Below are 19,135 nucleotides of genomic sequence, written 5' to 3' on the forward strand. Positions count from 1 at the left end.
TGTTTAATTAATATGGGTTATAATATTTCCTCTAAAACCCTTTAAATACTCCAAAGAAACTGACATTTGGGGATTATTTGTTAATGGATGTCTAATAACTATTGTTAAAATTTTTGCAAAAATTCTTAATTTTCACAAACAGACTTCCACTCCCTTTTTTTTCACTCTACCTATAACTAAATTAAATTAAACATCTTTACTTCTATAAAGCTTTGTTCTAAATTCAAAGTATACTTTGATAATTATGTTTCAGTTTGAAGAAATATGATATAATAAAATTATTGGGTGTTCGTTCGCGCCTGACCTCCATGAATGTAAATATGTCACACAGTTTAGCAAGGTTTTTTAAAAGGGGTGAGGGTCCACAATAACACCTTAACTTTAATCTTAATTCACGTTAGCTTTTATTTATTTTTTTGAGTTGAAACATATTGTGTCGAATAAATTCATCTCATAAATTCATGTTCTTATTAAAGTGAAAGCCAAAAAAAAAAGTCGGAACTTTAGACAATTCTCGACACAAATTTTGCATAACTCTGTTTTTTTCCTTCTCCACTTGCACGTGGCTCTCTTTCGAAAATAGATGAATAGATAAATAATAAAAAATAAGAACGTTAGTTGTTATCGTGTAAAAAGAAGGAAAAAATCCTGCTCACATGATTACGTGTCTTTTTAAAAACATTTACATAACCTTTTTATTTTTATTTATATATCTGTTTAAGCTTTTTTGTCAGTGTACTAGAAGGAATTCAGTTGATTACAACCCTTTTTGCGTGTTCTTTACATTACAATAGTACAACCCTGCATCCGACGGCGCAATACTACACTGTTCAATACTGTAAAACTGAAACAAAACTGTTCTGCTTGAAAAGGGTGCCATTTTCTTCTTATTCATATTTATATCGATTTTTTGCTTTAAAAAACTAAAGTAATTACGTGTTTACTTTTTTGATATCCCATTTTGCTGTTTCGGATTATTTTACTAAAGTAAGTAAAGCTTCATTATTTTTCAAAACTGTTTTTGTTTCTTTGTTTTTCGATAATCTCGTCGATATTATTTAGTAAGAGTGTTTAGCAGAAAAGCCAACAAACGACTACCCGAAAAAATAAATATACAAGAAATAAATGTTACCATAGTCAATAAAAGTTCAGTTCATGTTTTTTTTTTTTGTTTGAAATAGTTTTTAATGCTCTTTACTTGAAATAATTTCAGTGAACCGAAATTAAAACGAAATTTGAGGCGATAACTACTTAAATGAATTTTTATATTTTTTAAACCGGTTCGTGAATAAAAAAAAAAAAATTTTTTTTTTTTACAAACTACTTAAAAATACAAACCAATGAAATTTTCTACCATAAAAGTAACTTTTATTGACTATGGTAACATTTATTTCTTGTATATTTATATTATTATATATATAACATTTTCTCTTTGTAAGGAAACATCATTTTGTTGGTCACTCTTGGCTACGAATGGAAACAATACAAAAAAAGATATTTTCGTGAAAATTATCTTTACTTTCATCATATTTTGCTTAGGGTAAAATTTTTGAGTATCAAAACCTATCTCTTTACAACCCCCTCCTTTTCATAACCTATCATACTTTCATCAATCACAGTCCATTTTCTGTAGGCTGTTTTTTAACCCAGTCAACAACGGGTACTTCTCCTAGTATATATATATATATATATATATATATATATATATATATATATATATATATATATATATATATATATATATATGTATGTATATGTGCATATATATATATATATATATATATACACCTCCCTAACTTTATATAAATAGAGGCATATATACAAATATTCTGCTCAATTAATGATATGTCAAACTTCATGAACTAGCTAGGAAATGCAGTGATACACTTTCTTTATGAATTTTTAGGATACTGTATATATGTTCAACGAGACGTTTGTGTTTGTTTCATATAAGGTGGTCTTTATTCTTGTTCAGACTTTCTTCAAGAATATATCATGTTTTCCTTTTACCTTTCAGCAGCTAGCATTCCAAACTAGGTCTTCGAGTTTTTCTGAGTTTTCCAATTTATCAATCACCATAGTTGTATTACTTGTACCTGTTGGGAGTATATAAATGCGGTTAGATGTCGATAGCCAATCTTTTCTTGTTCTAAATCTCTTTTCTGTGTTTCTCACTTTCTGTCTCATCCTAAAAGCATGGACAATAAAATGAATCCTGATTCCTTGAGGATTATTGAAATGAGGATTTTGTTTTTAATTAAACTAAGCTTACTTACTACAAATATACATTTGAAGTGTATTGTGCCCAAAGAATTGTGACCGGTTGAGGTGAGGGATATACAAAATATTTTACATCTGCAAACTCTGGAAATTGTAAACTATGTTCAAATCTAGTTTGATCCAGTATATTTATATATACTAATATAATTTAGAAAGTGTTAAAGAAAACAGGTTTTTATTGAGAGAATATATTAAAAGGGAAACAACTCTTTGTTTTGGTGCTCTCCCTTGCCTTAAGGAGGTTTAGAGAGTGGTTATGTTCCCTGGCATATTTCCAATAAGAGACAATTGTGGATTAACATGTGTTACATGCCTCTCTCCAAGTAAGATGTTTGTGGACTAGGAAGTAATTATTTCTTCACTTATAGAAAATAAATATTGATAGTTGGCTTAAAATCACTTGGCAACCCTTTAAGGATCATGGAGATTAACAGACTGTCGATAATAACTTTGCCAGACATTTTTAATGAATTTGCTGTTCTTCGATAAACAATGCTCTCTTAATATGTTCAGTGTCATCATCCAAGGCTTCTTACACTACCAGAGATAGTTGTCATCTAGGCATCGTATTAATTCAACAAAGACAGTTGCATTTTTTTTTTCAATAAACTCAGGGTCGTTTCTATTTTCATGTTTTGCCTGAATTTGTGTAACTTTTGGATTCATAAATATCCCAAAAACTTCACTTGTCACAATTAGAATTTCGATTCTGATCTATCAAAGTAAAGTCTTCTGCCAGGACCATAACATCTTGAATTGAAAGACATGTTTAATTTCAGAAGAGTTTCTAATGGGTAGCTATTCTGTATAAGTCCTGGAGAATAAGAGTTTTTGATGGGTACCTGATCTGTATAAGTTTTAGACTTTGAAATTTTGTAGGTTAAGAGCAAAAGATCTTTCTCGTGTTAACAGGAAAAAATTATGTGCCAAAATGCTCAAAGATTCAATATTTTTATGGAGCAATTTTGGTTTCTGATTGGTTGCTAGCTGAACGTGGCTCAATTTGATAGATCAGTTCCTATCGCCAAGGTCTATAAGTAGAAACTCAACTTTCAATGATCATACCCTCCCATCAAATTGATTTTTATTTTTACCTTAAAAAGGTGAACATGTGAAAAGGAAATCATTTTTAATTTTGATTATGCAAAAGTTTGAAAGAAATTACATTAGAAAGATTATATATAGATATATATGCAGATGCAAAAAGGATATTCAACTTGACATCCACATATGAAGATGTGTTTAGACAGTTACAAGATCCAATCAGTGAAATTAGTTGAAACTTGGTAAAAATCCGTAATTGGCATTCAGTTATTGGTCATGGAAGGAATTTCACGTGAAACTCTTTACTTCGTGATACTAACACCAAAAAATTGTAGTCTGTATAAAATTTCTCTTGTTGTTTGTCCTCTGAAGAAAAAAGCCAAGTTTTGAAACTCCATGGACTAAGGAAATAATTATCTTTATCTTGTATTCCTTGCGTAAGAATAATAAATGTTGTAAATCATAATTTGCAAACTTTTAACTTTTTTATATACTGATGCGGAATCTTAAATATTGAGCTTTTTTATGTGGTTAGGATTATTCTGTGAATGTTAATATTAATATTTATATTTCCATTTTAAAATTTTAAATTCTGATATATATATGATAGAGAGAGAGAGAGAGAGAGAGAGATTTAGTTCATTAAAAAATGCTGCAGAGATATAATCAATGATATTTCAAGAAATATTGTGCTTCCTTTTTTTTCATCCAGTGTCAATGAAGCTAGTCACAAATTCAAATGGGAATATTTTTCTTTACAAAGCTGGTGGAATTCAAATATATTTTTGATTCTTTTTCATGATAACGAAACTTCTCCACAAAATTAGGTTATAAATTTATAATTTCATATTTTCGTGCCAAACGAGTGTCTAAGAAAGATCTTTCTCTTTTCACAGTGGAGGGGAAAATGTCTTTACTCGACAATAAACAACAACAACAAAAATTATGTCTCAAAATTTTGTGGTAAGACACATGAAACTGCTTGATCTATGTCTGCAGATTGATGGCCTTAACCGGTCACAGAGTAAGACAAGTTATATCGCTCCTCAAATGATGTCTGATGAGATTATTCTGTATGGACTCTAGGTTGGTATACCAGTGGTAAAAACACCGGATTGTGGAAGATGTATACAATCGAAATGGAAGAAAAAGAAAAGATAAAGAAATACATACTGTCAATTTATGTTTTTCCTTATATTTTATTTTCATTGAAATTATTATTAATGAAATATAAGACTGTTTTTAATACCCTGGAGCGCTAGATGGTGAAGCTGTGATAGTTAATGGGATCATGTCAAAATCATTATATATGTGATGTATCTCTCTCTCTCTCTATATATATATATATATATATATATATATATATATATATATATATATACTGACATCAAAGAAGAAAATAGATATCCTTATCATCATTAACATTGAAGGTTGCTATCAAAGGGTCCTGATGGTGTAGACAAGCTAATATTGATTATTTTCCCTCACTGATGAATCAGGCAGTCACTCTGTTAACAGTAGAAAATGGAATCTCAAGGGTTTTTTATGGAAATCGCTCCAGATAAGACATGAAACCACTTGATGTAAGGAGCCAACGATTTTACACTGATTAAGTCTACCTTCAGATGAACCTATAATATAATTTCTTAGAGACTGAGAATTTTAATGCTCTTTTGGCTTGTGACCTAGTAATATGTTAGATATAGTTATATCACATATAAATTGTGATATATGATTAATATATTTGTATATAAAACAATAAATGTCAATTAATATGAAATCGCATAGCTTCAAACTTTTACTGCTACTTTTTATGGTTCTGAGTGCTGGTCAACAGTAATAGAAACTCAAACATTAAACATGTATGAATCATTTTTGTTCGGTATCCATTTACTTCATTTGTGTCTGTTTGTGATGTATGTATCTATATAGAATGATATTTACTACCGGAACCATAACAAAAACTTGTTATGAAGCAAATGACCAACAGAAGATATTGTTATTTGGAAGAAACAGCTTACCTTGTAGACTTGTATATAATCAAGTTTATCAACCGTTTTTACTTGTGTGGTATTTCATTCTCAACGGTTTTTCCATGTATCCCTCCTCTCACTGATGTGAGACCCCATTATCTGAATTGTATTTAAATTTAAATGCAGGTACTACAATAAAGCTGACTGGGATGCCATCAAGGATCACATCAGAGATGCTCCATGGAGAAATATCTTTTCTCTTCCTGCTGAACAGTGTGCAAATGAGACCACTGAATGGTTCAAAGTGGCAATTGAAGCACGTTTCCACATGAAAGTTCTATAGCAAACCCCACTCTCCTCAATGGTTTACTTCTACTTGTGCAGCTGTCATTGCTCAAAGGCAGCAGGCATACTACAGACTTGTCTGACACAAATCCAGTACAAACAGACGAAAGTATATAGAAGCTAGAAGTAATTGTAAGAAGGGAATAGCCACAGCCAAAAGAGAATATACCCAAAACCACCAGATAACACATTGAAGCACACAAATTAGGAACTCGTGACTTCTGGAAAATCCATAACAGTGTAGTAAATAATAGGCAATCAACAAGTTCTCCACTATCCAGCAATCTTGAAGTTTGTACAGCAACCAAGAAGGCTAATCTGCTTGCCTGTCGGTTTGCCTGCAACCCTACTTTGAACCCAGCAAACCACTTCCTCCCAGATTTTCCTCTGTGGACAGAAACCACACTAGATGATCTGAAAATCACTCATTCTCAAGTATATGATATAATAAAAAAAATCTAGACACCTCAAAAGCATGTTCGCCTTATCTCATCCCTGCTGTACTATTATAAAAATGGTCCATTGAGGTTGCTCCTGTTTTCTCCAAACTTTCCAAAAAATGTCTTAGAACAAATCTTGCTTTCCTGACTGCTGGAAAATTGCTTCTGTAATACCAATACCAGTTTACAGGAATTCTGGCGAAAAAACTGACCCATTAAATTATCACCCCATTAGCCTCCTCTCCCTTTTCACCAAAAATATTTGAGTCCGTAATTAATCAAATTCTAGTCTACCACCTCACAGCTGCTAAACTTCTGTCTGACTAACGGTATGAGTTTAGGCAAACCCGTTCTACTTCAGATATCCTAACTGTAATTTCTGAATGCATATACTATACACTGGATCAGGCAGGGGAGGTTAGGGCAGTAGCCCTAGATAAATCTAAGGCATTTGACAGGGTATGGCATGATGGTTTGCTCATGAAAATCAGATCTTAAGGTATTACTGGAAATAATTAAATATTTCTTAAATAAGTGAAGAATCCAGGTTGTCCTCGATGCTCATATGTCCAAACAATATGATATAAATGTGGGTTATCTCAGAGGTCGATCCTTAGACTTTTATTATTCCTGATATTCATAAATGACCTCCCTGATAAAATTGCCTCTGGTATATTTGCTGGCGACACCATGCTCTATAACAGACATGAGGGGAAAATGAATAAACGTATTCAAAGCAATGACAGAAACACTAGACGAAGACCTCCAGTTTGTAGTGGAATCATGATAAAAATGGATAGTCACATTCAATGCTGCCAAGACTAAGCTTCTTTCAATAACTACACGAAACCTGCTCAACCACTAATAGCCATGGCTAATGATACATTGCCTGAAAGTACTTCGTTCAAACTCCTCGGCTTAATTTCCATGTTGAATATGAGTTGGAACAGATACATTGAGAGTGTTGCTAAGGTTGCTACAAAAAAGGTGGGCTGTCTCTACCATGCTAGAAAATTACTTACACCTGAGAGTATCCTGTACCTTTGCAAGGCCACCATTCACCCATGTATGGAGTATTGTTGCCACATTTGGGTCGGTGCATCTGCTACTAGTCTCTCCCTCTTAGACAGTTCAAAAGAGAGATGCCAACCTAATAGGTCCCGCACTATCAGCTAGGCTTCAACCACTGTCCCATCGACGAAATGTTGCATCCCTTTATCTGTTTTACAAGTATTTTAATGGTCGATGCTCTGACAAACTACAAGCCTTGTGCTCTTTCGTCATAAATACCCTTGACAAATCCAACAAGCAGCAAAATCCCACCCCTACACAGTAGAAATCCCTAGATGTAAAAAAGCCTTCTACTCTAATAGTTTCTTCCCTAAGACTGCTAGACTTTAGAATTCCTTTTAAAGTTCCTGCTTTCCTGACTGTACTGACATGCAGAAGTTCAATTGTAATGTAAACTTATGTCCCATATAGTAGACCCCTACATCAAAGTAGCACTGTGCCTTGTTTGGGGTGAAAATGCAATAAAAAAAAATTAATGAACTATTTAATATAATCAAAACTGAAAATTTAACAACTTGATGTTTCACGTATATAATAAATAATTATGTATATAAATAAAGATAAATGAATAAATGTATTATTTTCCTTGCATATGTCTTTCATCTTCTATTATCTCTCATCCTTGACTGATGTTCTAATCAATCCTTTTTTCATTTTACAATACAAATCCGGTATATAACATGGTGGCATTCTTCCAACCGTTAATCATATTTGTCGGTGGAAGTTTGATTCTGGGTAATGTTATCTTATCCATTGGCTTGATCAGAAATCATTGGCTTGCATCTTGCAACTTATCCTCGCAAATTAAATTCCTTTAATCTGTTCTTGACAGTAGAAAGAGAGCACTTTTTAACAAGATTGCACTGTTGTTGGATTTTGGGAGCTGTTTTAAATCTGTTTCTTAGGCTGCAGATCTTGATAGCATTATCTTCCCTGTTAGAACTAACTCTAGTACGACCAGATTTAGGGGCGTCACGAACACTGCACAGTCTTTCATATCGTTTTCTCATCATATTTCAATCTGCGGCTGATTTCTCGATTGGATAAACCAGAAAGGTGGAGATTAATGAGCTCCTGACGATCACTAAGAGAAAGTCGTGGCATATGGAGTAAATGTTACGTTGTATAACCTGGAACAACAACAATTACGATTAGAGATACTTTGTTGCCTGTTGGTGGATATTTTAAACTGATTTAGGGGCGATAATTTAGGCTGGTTTTAAGCGAATTTGTTGCTGCAGACTTTCTTTTTGCCTCCTCAATTTGAAGTTATTTTTTAAGTGACATGAACACTAGAATATTTCAATTAAAAGTCAAATATGAACAGGTAAAATTATAGAGGAATAAAAGGCCAATCAAATGAGGTATAGTTGTTTAAACAGATTAAATTTAGCTTAAATTTGCAGTTTTTTAAAAAATTACAAGTGCGGACTTTCTTTTTTCCAGCACTATATATATATATATATATATATATATATAAAATAATAATCCCAAAGTTTTGAATGCATCAAGCTGTTCGCAAGGAGGATTGTTTATAGGTTAATGTGACCATTGGCAGTGGTCGTTTTTATGCCTATTTTTGCACTGAGGAGTTTCATTATTTTGAAATGAGCATAAAAATGAAGCAGTATATCATAAAAAGGATTTTTATATAAGAAAATTCTGAATTAAATTATGTAGAATTACAGCATAAAATTATTTGTATTCCCTTGTCAAACAATAAATTTAAGTTTTTTCCTTAATCCATGGATTTTCAAGGAATGCTTCATTTCATCGTAGGAAATGTTATTAGCAAAATAGATCAGGGTAATTATAAATATTGCTTATTAGCACATAAATTGAAAATTAAATTTGAAATGATGGTGTAAAAAGGATACTGCATGGTTGACTGAATGAGGGTACAAGAACAGTTGTAATTGCTTACTAATTATAATTACTGATATCTATTTTGATTACCCATATCTTTTTAAATTAATTGTACTCTTTTTGTCAACCAATAAATTTTTGTTTTAATTCTACATAATTTGATTTGGAATTTCTATTTATATTATTGCTCTATCTCGCACATTGAGCTTTTTTTTTTGTCTGCTTGGGATCGTTTTATAAATGACAATACTAATATTTATTATGACTTTATGTAATCTGTAATCTTACAGTATTTCAGTATTTCATTCAATATATATATTATTAATACGAAAAATATATAAATGTTAATATTTTTCTGTATTTATTTCCTATTTGTTAATGTGTAGGAATACAAAATGTATTTCGGAAAAAATCGATAATGTTCAAAAGCACACGATTTTCAACCGATCAGTTGGTCTTCTTCAGGATCGGTTGAAAGTTATGTGCATTTTAACGTTTTGGGGATTTCTTTTTTTTTTTTCTGAAAAAATTTTGTATTCCTACAAGTCAACAAATAGGAAATAAATACAGAATAGATATAAACATTTATATATCTTTCGTATTAAATATTTTTATCACAACATATATAAATACTCATCAAATCATGCTTGGGAACATTCCCTCTACCTATACAAAGATAGTCACATAATATTAATAATTAGAGTTTTTGATATTTAAGGTGATGGTTACATAGTGCTCTATACAGTGCAGAAAACATTTTATTACTGTAACCTTTGGCATAAGACTTGTTCGATATATTTATATGAGTGTGTGTATATATAATAATCCAGAAGGTTAACATTTTTATGAGCACTGTTTATGGCCTCTTTAAGAAAAAATAATGCATTATGCATTTGGAATGTTATGTACATTATATAGGTAGGCTGAAACGATTGTATGCGAATTAAAACCGTTTTTTAGTAAATTTATTAATATTTGTTCATTACATTGCTGTTGCTTTCATAAAATAAAATATTTTTATCACAGCTCTTGTCCTATACTAATTCAAAATAAATACACACACACACACACATTAGTATTACTATTTCATGTATCTGCAAAAATGTTATAAGGAGATATATTTTTATCTCAAATTTTTGTATTTACTTTAACTGTGCTCAGTATGTAAGGAAAGCTGGGTAGTAATTAATTGTCATATTGTGTGTGTGTGTATATATACACACACACACACACACACAAGAATGCATATATATATATATATATATATATATATATATATATATATATATATATATATATATATATATTAGAAAAACTCTCTATCTAAATTTCTTGATGTTTACTTAATGTTCATTTTCTATTGAAAAGAAAATAATTTAACATTTTTTAAAATTATTAATATGTAAAAAGTAATTAACTAGAAGATTTAAGGATAATTTTGAATTAATATAGAAAATAAATTTACTATTAGGTTTTATCATTACACTTTTTCTATAACTTTTTCTTATAAAAATGCATGTATTAAAAAGAGATACCATATTCTAAACGTAAACTTTTTGTTCTTTTTTTTAAACTAAAAATATGTCTAAACGGTTTTACTTTTCAGTGATATTTAAAACCACTTCATAGAAAGTTGAACTTTCACTCTAAGTCATTGTACAATAAAAGTCAGCGCACATTTGATATTTAAACTTTTTGAAGTGTTATTTTCTCATATCTTTTGTATTACTCTTTTTTCTTCTTTTTTTTTCTTTTTTTTTTTTTTTTTTTTGCTGAAGCGGATTTAGACCAAGTTTTAAAATATGAGTATTTAAACTTTTAAAAGATTTCTAAATCTTACTTTTTTTATATAAACAGTTGTTCATGTACGATTGCCCTTCAAATAATAATAGGCCAATGAATAAAAAATAATTCTCCACTTCATAATAAAGACAAATGTGTATTTTCTTTGTGCACACATATATAAAAATGTCTACATAATTATATATCCGTCTCTTTACACAAAAGTTAGCAGGTAAAATAATACCATTTAAGTTTTTTTGTCACGTGAATTTTAAAATCTTAAAAGTGTTTGCATATTTTAAAAATATATGACTTTTCCAGGGCATTCATCATCATGCTCAAATATCAGCTGATGTGATATTGTAAACAGAGACGGAATTTGATGAATGGCATTATCATTTTTATTTTTTTATTTTTATTTTTTATGAATATGTCCACCAGGCAAATTATTCTTCGTAATATATAATACTAGCAGTTCAGTCCAGCTTTGCTTGGGCTCTATGTACTGTTCATAACTTTATGAGCATATGTATGCATATATATATACTAAAAAGTTTGACTAATGTCCAGGTAACCTACATCTAAAATTTAAAGTGTTTAGATCCAAAATTGGTGGAGGAGTTTGATAGAGTCTGCAAAGGTCAGCTCTTTCATCTTTGATCTCTTGGCAGCCACATTTTCGCCTAAAAACTGATTAAAAAGCTTGCTGCATGTTTGAATACCATTTATATAAAATTTCAAATGTTTAGACCCAAAATTCGCCGAATAGTTTGCTAGAGACCGCAAAGGTCAAAATCTTTTGAACTTTGATTCTTTGGAAGCCAAATTTTCGGCCAAAGACCGATTAAAAAGCTTGCCCTATGTTTGAATACACTTTATGTAAACTTTCAAATATTTAGACCAGAAATTGGCTCAGAGGTCATTTTTTTTTTAACTTTGACCCCAATTTTTACCCTTTAACATTCAGCTCAAATCAAATTATAAAGTTTGATACATGTCCAAGGAACCTACATCTAAAATTTCAAGTGTTTAGACCCAAAATTGGCCGAGGAGTTTGGTAGACTTTTCAAAAGTCAAATCGTTGAACTTTGACCTCTTAACTGCAAAATTTTTGGCTGAAAACCGATTAAAAAGATTTTCCCATATCTCAATATCCCGTATGCCAAATTTCGAGTCTGTAGACCGAAAATTGACAGACTTATTTGGTAGCGAAATGTACACAGACAGAGACACACACAGACACTTTCACTTTTATAGATATACTAGAATTTCAGCCCGGCGTTACCCGGGTGTTTGGAGGTGTATGTTGAGCAAAAAAAAAAAAATGGTGTAGGAAGGCAGGGTCGAACCCGTACCGTGAAGGAGGAAAAGAACGGGGAAAAAAACCTTATTTCTTTGTTGTTACGACCTCCGCCAAACGGGAAGTGACGTAGTTTTAAATTAAGGCTAGACAATCGAAAGGAGAGGATGACTTTCAAAAATATCGGCGAAAAAAGCGACCCCCTCTCCTCTAGAACAGTGCCCAGTTAAAGGTGAAGATATTAATGTTTTTAGCCAATTTTTCGATATTTGTTGTCTGAAAGGTCGAACTTCAAAACGATACTGATGTTGGTAAAATCCATTCGCTCTGTCAAAAGTTTTAGGCAGATATGTAAACATACATACATACATACATACATTTATATATGAGTAACTAAAAATTTCGACCCAAACCGATTAAAAAGCTTACCCTATTTCTGAAAACCCTTTATGTAAAATTTCAAATGTTTACACCAGAAATTGTCTAATTTAGTAGAGACCACAGAGGTCAATTTTTTTTAATTTTGACCCCTATTATGACCCCCCTAACATTTATTGTTTTTGCTCAAATCAAGTTATTAAGTTAGATCCATGTCCAAGAAACCTATATCTAAAATTTCAAGTGTTTAGACCCAAAATTGTTGGAGGGTTTGGTAAAGTTCTCAAAGGTCAAATCATTGAACTTTGACTTTTTAACAGCCAAATTTCTGGCCGAAAACAAATCACAAAGATTTTCCAAAATCTCAATACCCTGTATATCAAATTTCGAATCTGTAAACAGAGTTATTGCATAGGGAAATGTATACAGACACATATACACGTTCACTTTTGTAGATATATAGATAGATAGATTCAATAGAGGATTGATTCTATAATACATAGGCAATCTGCATAAATTAAAATATTATGTTTAAACGTATTGTATTGTAATGACCAGCTAGTGTGTGTGTGTGTGTGTGTGTGTATATATATATATATTGGATCTCACTACTATGTATTAGGTTCAATATAATAATCAATAGAGAATTGTCTCTATAATAATAAATACGTAATCTGCATAAATTAAAATGTATTTAAGCATATCTTATGACCGAGCACGCTGGGACGCCTGCGTAACACCAACAGTAGCAAGTAAAAAATAAAAATTACAGGTTAAACCATTTCAAGTTTTTAGATGAAAACGGAAAACAAATAGCAAGATAATCCCGCCATCTTAAATGACTTTGAAAAGAAATCTTCACTTTATTTCCATAAGATTTTTCTTTATTTTTCTTTCTATACTGATTGATATAATTATATTTTTTCCTTTTTAAACGTTCTGTTGAGATACTTTCTTTATATCTTTTTATGAATATGAGTGCAAACCCTGTTAAACATATTTTTGATGGAGGGTGTACATTCGTAAATAAATAAAACATTTCCACAAGTATAACATTTTCGAATAATATCCCTCCCTTCCTTCCTTTTTTCTTTATACTTTTTTTGTATTTCTTTTTCATTTTATTTTCTTTCTTCCCATTCCTTTTTTCCTTATTCAGTTCAACGATTCTTCACATCTAGTGACCAATTATTCCTCTCTACCCTTAGTCCCATCTCTCATAATACAACATTTTAAATTTTACTCTTCAATGTATTTGTGTGTGAACACAAAGCATTACCCTATTGCCATGCATTGTTCTTCTCCAACCATCTGTCTTTTATAAATAAGAATTGAATCTAACTGGCAATACTGGGGGGGGGTCAGTGTGTCACAAGTTGTTTGCCAATGATCCTTGAGGACAAATTGATGCCATGCATTCTTCTCAAAGGTCACACAATTCAAAACATGTATCATATAAACAATGTATGGTAAGCCAGAATTTACTCTATGATAAAGCCCAATGTGAATTTATTTGTATAGATATAAGTGAAAAAAAAAAACCGTCCTGAATCGGTACCCAACAAGAACGTGTTAGATGTAATTCAATTTATAGTTTCTGAGTAAGTCCATTTGTTATATACGCAGGTGTATGAATACGGTACCAAAAAGGCTTATGGTATGTTGTGTGTATTGATACGTTCTATAACGACGTACATGTTGAATAATTGGGTTTTATATTTTATCTGTATTTCGTGTACATGTAAATGCGTGTATGTATATACATTGTATCATTTAGTTGATCGTCTAGTGTGTATATTTTAACATTTATTTTCATGATCCGTTTTTACATCTTGGCTGCTTGAAATGGCGCTGCTCACCACGTCATTTTGAGTCGTCCGTTCTCTCTGATGTCCAGCTGACTGCTTAGAATCTCCCCAAATCTACATACATCACGTGTCTCATTACATTTCATCATTACGTGTCTCAGACCAACAGCTGATGACCTCAATCTAGTTATTTGTTTATGCAAACCAAAATCATGTTTACATCTATTTTCACATTCCTTTTGCGATATTATATGTCAATAATTTTTTCCCAATTGAATTGTTTATTTTTCTAATCATAATAATTGATCCAGCAACCCGCCGTCGCTTGAATCAATTAATAATAATGATAGTAATAATAATGTTTTGACCCTTAGCCCTGTTTGCCACAGTTAACACAGATACTACGCTATGATCACAGCCGAAAGGGTCACAACATTACACATTATTCCTAAAATAGGTATATCAACTTTTCTCATAACAATCATAGAATTAAAATGCAATATTCTAATTTATGATTATCTTTGATTAGCTTTCTTACTTTGATAGTAGCATAATAAACATCGAAAAACATGGCATACATTAGGATGAAAACCTTGATTTTTAAAGTACTGATAATAGTCAGTGTCAATCACTAACTAGCAGACCGCCTGATGTTGCCCGGATGTAGGTTATGCTTAAATATATGCTTGATATGTTAATTCATGCAGATTACATATTTATTGATTGTTTTTTTTTTGTTTTACGGCATATCAACCTTTTTCAGGTTATTTAATGCCGAATCCAAAGATTTTGAGGAACGATTTTTAATGGAGTATATTTGTTTTTAAGTCGGATTCTATTTAACCCATAGTTGGGACCCTAACAGGTACTACCACTCCGGGTCAGAGTGCACCTGGGAGCAATGGCAATTAAGGTGTGGCTCCACACTCCCCAAGGCCCGCAAGGTGGGGCCTCACCATCGGATATAGTTTTAGGTCATATCTAGGACCACATATTTATTATTATAGAGAAAATTCTCTATCGATTATTATATTGAACCTAATATATAGTAGTGAGATCCAAACTGTATGTAGGTATGTATATAGCTGACTTGAGTGCCATCAGCTAGAATCAAAACCAAAACCTGCAACTCTCCATCCTCATTCATTAGTCTCTGAGCCACGACCGTATATATATATTTGTATATTTTACGAGCAGGTCATTATTTAGACACTTTATTACCATAGAGTTATTCCTTTTTCCGATCTTGTTGGATATCTTTTCTATTTGCCAAGCGGTCTTTTTAATTTTGGCAGGCGTATTATGCAGAATAGCCCTCAGGAGTTTTTGGTCGGCCATATTTTTCTCAGCCACTTTCTATCGGGCATCCGATTATCATCAGGAGCAATTGTTGTTGCTTTCTTTTCCTTTAAGGTTTGGTGCATTTATAATTTTATTTTTCATTGGCTATAAAGGTGGGTGCATGAAGGTTGGCGGCAAATTATTTTTATTTTCGATTTTCCTATTTTATGGTTTATTAATTTAGTTTCATGTTAGTTATTAAATACTATTAGTATATTTGTCCCGGTGTTAAATGAGATCTGGTTTAAACAGAACAACTAAAAAAACAAATTAACCAAATCATAACAGCAAACAATGCCGAAATCGGAACAATAAAATTTAATAAAAGAATAGGAGACTATAAACCCAGCTACATATACGGGAAAATAAAGACTCACAAAACATAATCTCTCCAATCCCCTGTATATAATATCGCTAAAACAATCAATAATATTATCAAATTTTGGAATCGTCCCATCACTAGTACACACACACACACACACACACACACACACACACAATTTCAGTTTTATATATATATACTAGCAGTTCAGCCCGGCTTTGCTCTGCCCTATGTACTGTTAATAACTTTATATGCATATGTATATATTAAAAAGTGTGAAGATGAATGGTAATGCCTTTCTATATAATAGGCTTCCTTAACTAACATAGAGAAAAGTTGCAAGAGACCGCAGAAGTCAAATTTTCTTTAAATTTTTTTTTTTATATAGGCATAACCACTTATCAAGGCCAGAGACCACTCGAGAATAAGGGTTAAGAGTGGACAGTAGTCAATTGGACAATATAGTAATCATTAGTAATGGAAGTTCAGTAAATTTGTTAACTTGAGTGGAACGGCTCATCAAGAACTTGTTTACATTGGACTTGAAGTCAGCTGGAAAGTACAAAAACGGAAGACAATTCCACAGGCGTGCAGTTCTAAGAAAGAAGCTTTGTTCATGGAATCTATGTTTAGGTTTAGGCACAGATAAAGAGTGGAGGGAGTTATTGATAGTGTTTTCAGCTAGACGAGTGTTTCTTGTGAAAGTTTGGCGAGAGGGGGCTATAGATTGAAGCTCAGTCAAGCATTTGCCATGAAAATAACGATAAAGCAGAGACAAACTCACAACATCTCTTCTGTGAGATAGAGGTTGCTGGAAAGAGAAAAGGACGTCTCTTACGAGGCTATGAAGTTTATTTTGAACCCTATCAAGGCAGGACAAGTCTTCTAGCAGCTCCTGCCCAGATGTAGCAACAGTATCCCATCCTTGGACGTACCTGGCTCTTATATAGATAGAGAATTGCATTAGCAGATATCTACTGGATCGATAGAAGGATCCCACCATTTTTCCAGCAACCTTGGCAACAGAGTTGATGTATGTGTTCCATTTAAGATCAGGAGTAAAGGCCAAGCCCAGAAGCTTGTCAAAACATGAAACCTCCTCAAGACGAGAGCCATTCATTTCAATTGATGCCAGATGTGGATCAGAACGTTCATGATTTAAAGATAGAAGCTTGGTTTTAGATGCATTAAAAGTAACCAGTCACTCCTTTCCCCATTGTACCATGTGCTCAAGATCAGAGGAGAGAGAATCAGAGAGAACTTGGTCGTTTACGGTCTTAGATGTGCTACCATAGATAGCAGTGTCATCAGCATAAATATCTGCAAATGATGTAAGGATATGGTTTGGAAGATCATTAATGTAGATCAGGAAAAGTGTTGGGCACACGATGGACCACTGAGGGACTACAGCATTAATACTGTGAGCTTCAGATTTTTGTCCATCAACTACTATTCTTATGAACCTATCAGAGAGAAATGATTTAATAATTGAGAAGACATTTACAGCTATACCATAGCTGGAGATCTTATGAAGTAAACCTTTATGCCATACCCTATCAAAGACCTTTGATATGTCAAGAGCAATAGCCCTAAAAAGGTTGCCTCTGTCGAGAGATTCGCTAATCCTATGCGATATAACTGTAAACACATCTGCTGTAAATCTAGCAGAATGGAAACCATGTGTGTCACTAAGAAGGTTATTTTTGCTAAGATGGTTGATTACTTCTCTATTTAACACAGATTCCAGCAACTTACTCATGACGCACAGGAGACTTATTGGCCTGTACTGAGAGGGGGATGAGCGATCACCTGAATTCTTAAATACAAAGCATACTGATGAGATTTTCCAGGATGATGGGAAGCAATTCTCCTTAAGACAACATTTAAACAGTTTTGTAAGTAGGGGCGCTAGTTCTGGTTGAAGTTTTTTGAGTACTATAATTGGAATACCGTCAGGGCTGGTTGCTTTATTGGAATCAAGGTTTTTGATTAGCTTGACAACATCACGTACAGATATTTGTATATCATATAGCGTGTTTTTTGATACAGGAGGAAATATTGGGGGTTAGCGACGTTGGTTGCAAAGGGTAGAATTAGCTGCAAAGTCCTTGGAAAAGAGTTTGGCTTTGTCTGATGCTAACGAGATTACCTCAGGTCCATTGATGATAGTTGGGATAGAACACACGCTTCTGTTCAGGATTCTGTTGGCTATTTGCCAAAACTGGTGGGAACCAAGCCACTGCTTAGCTACTTTGGTACATTCTGGAGAGAACCATGGCTGGCTGTTAGGTTTTTGCTGGAACTTTTTCGAGGGTATGAAACGGTCTATACCTACAATTAACCATTTCGTCAGGTCTGATACTATAGAGGACACATCCTTTTTAAACATGGAACGCAGAAGTAGATCCGATATAAATGTATGGAAGCTATCCCAGTCAGCCATAATGTATTGATATACTGTACGATGGAGAGGTACGTTTGAGAACATTACATTTCATTTTTATCTTAATTGATACAACTGAGTGGTCGGAAGATCCAAGAGGAGACAGAACGGAAACTGAACATAGTTCAGGGCAAGTTGTGAGAAAAAGGTCTAGTAGACTCGCATACTGGCCGTCATTGTCGGGCACACGGGTGGGTTCCTGAACAATCTGAGTGAGGTCATAAGCAATGGAGAAATCATGACAGAACCTCCCATCATCATTGGTCTTGTTTGAGTGGGTCAACCATTCCACATTGTGAACATTGAAGTCTCCACATATGTGAATGTTAGCTGAAGGATAAGCAGATAGGATGTGATCAATTTTCTCAGATATGCTTTTAAAGATAGTAACTCTGCTATTGTGGGGGCGATAGAGAGTAAAAAAAAAAACAACCCCGAGTAGCCGTATGTGCACCTACTACACCACTCGTGAAATAGCTTGTATTAGAAGTCTTTGTCTAACACGAAGCAACAAAGCCTTTTGATTAAAACTTTGACCCTAATTTTGACCCCTTAACATTTATTGTTTTGGGCTCAAAAATTAAAATGTCTGACCAATATTCAAGTAACCTATATCTAAAATTTCGAGTGTTTAGACCCAAAACTAGCTGAAGAGTTTGATAGAATCTGCAAAGGTTACCTTTTTCAACTTTGACCTCCTGGCAGCCAAATCTTCGCCCAAAAACCGATTAAAATCTTGTTG

At 32.7% G+C, this 19,135-nt stretch overlaps 1 protein-coding gene across 1 annotated transcript in view; it reads left to right on the forward strand.

Moving 5' to 3' along the window:
• LOC145259709 (meiotic recombination protein SPO11-like) overlaps positions 1-19,135 on the forward strand; it is a 1,082,117-nt gene that overhangs the window by 740,618 nt on the left and 322,364 nt on the right. The gene's annotated exons all lie outside the window — the stretch shown is intronic.

This window comes from Euprymna scolopes, chromosome 3 (genome assembly GCF_053919585.1).
Source record: "Euprymna scolopes isolate OS-2025 chromosome 3, ASM5391958v1, whole genome shotgun sequence".
Lineage (NCBI taxonomy): Eukaryota > Metazoa > Mollusca > Cephalopoda > Sepiida > Sepiolidae > Euprymna > Euprymna scolopes.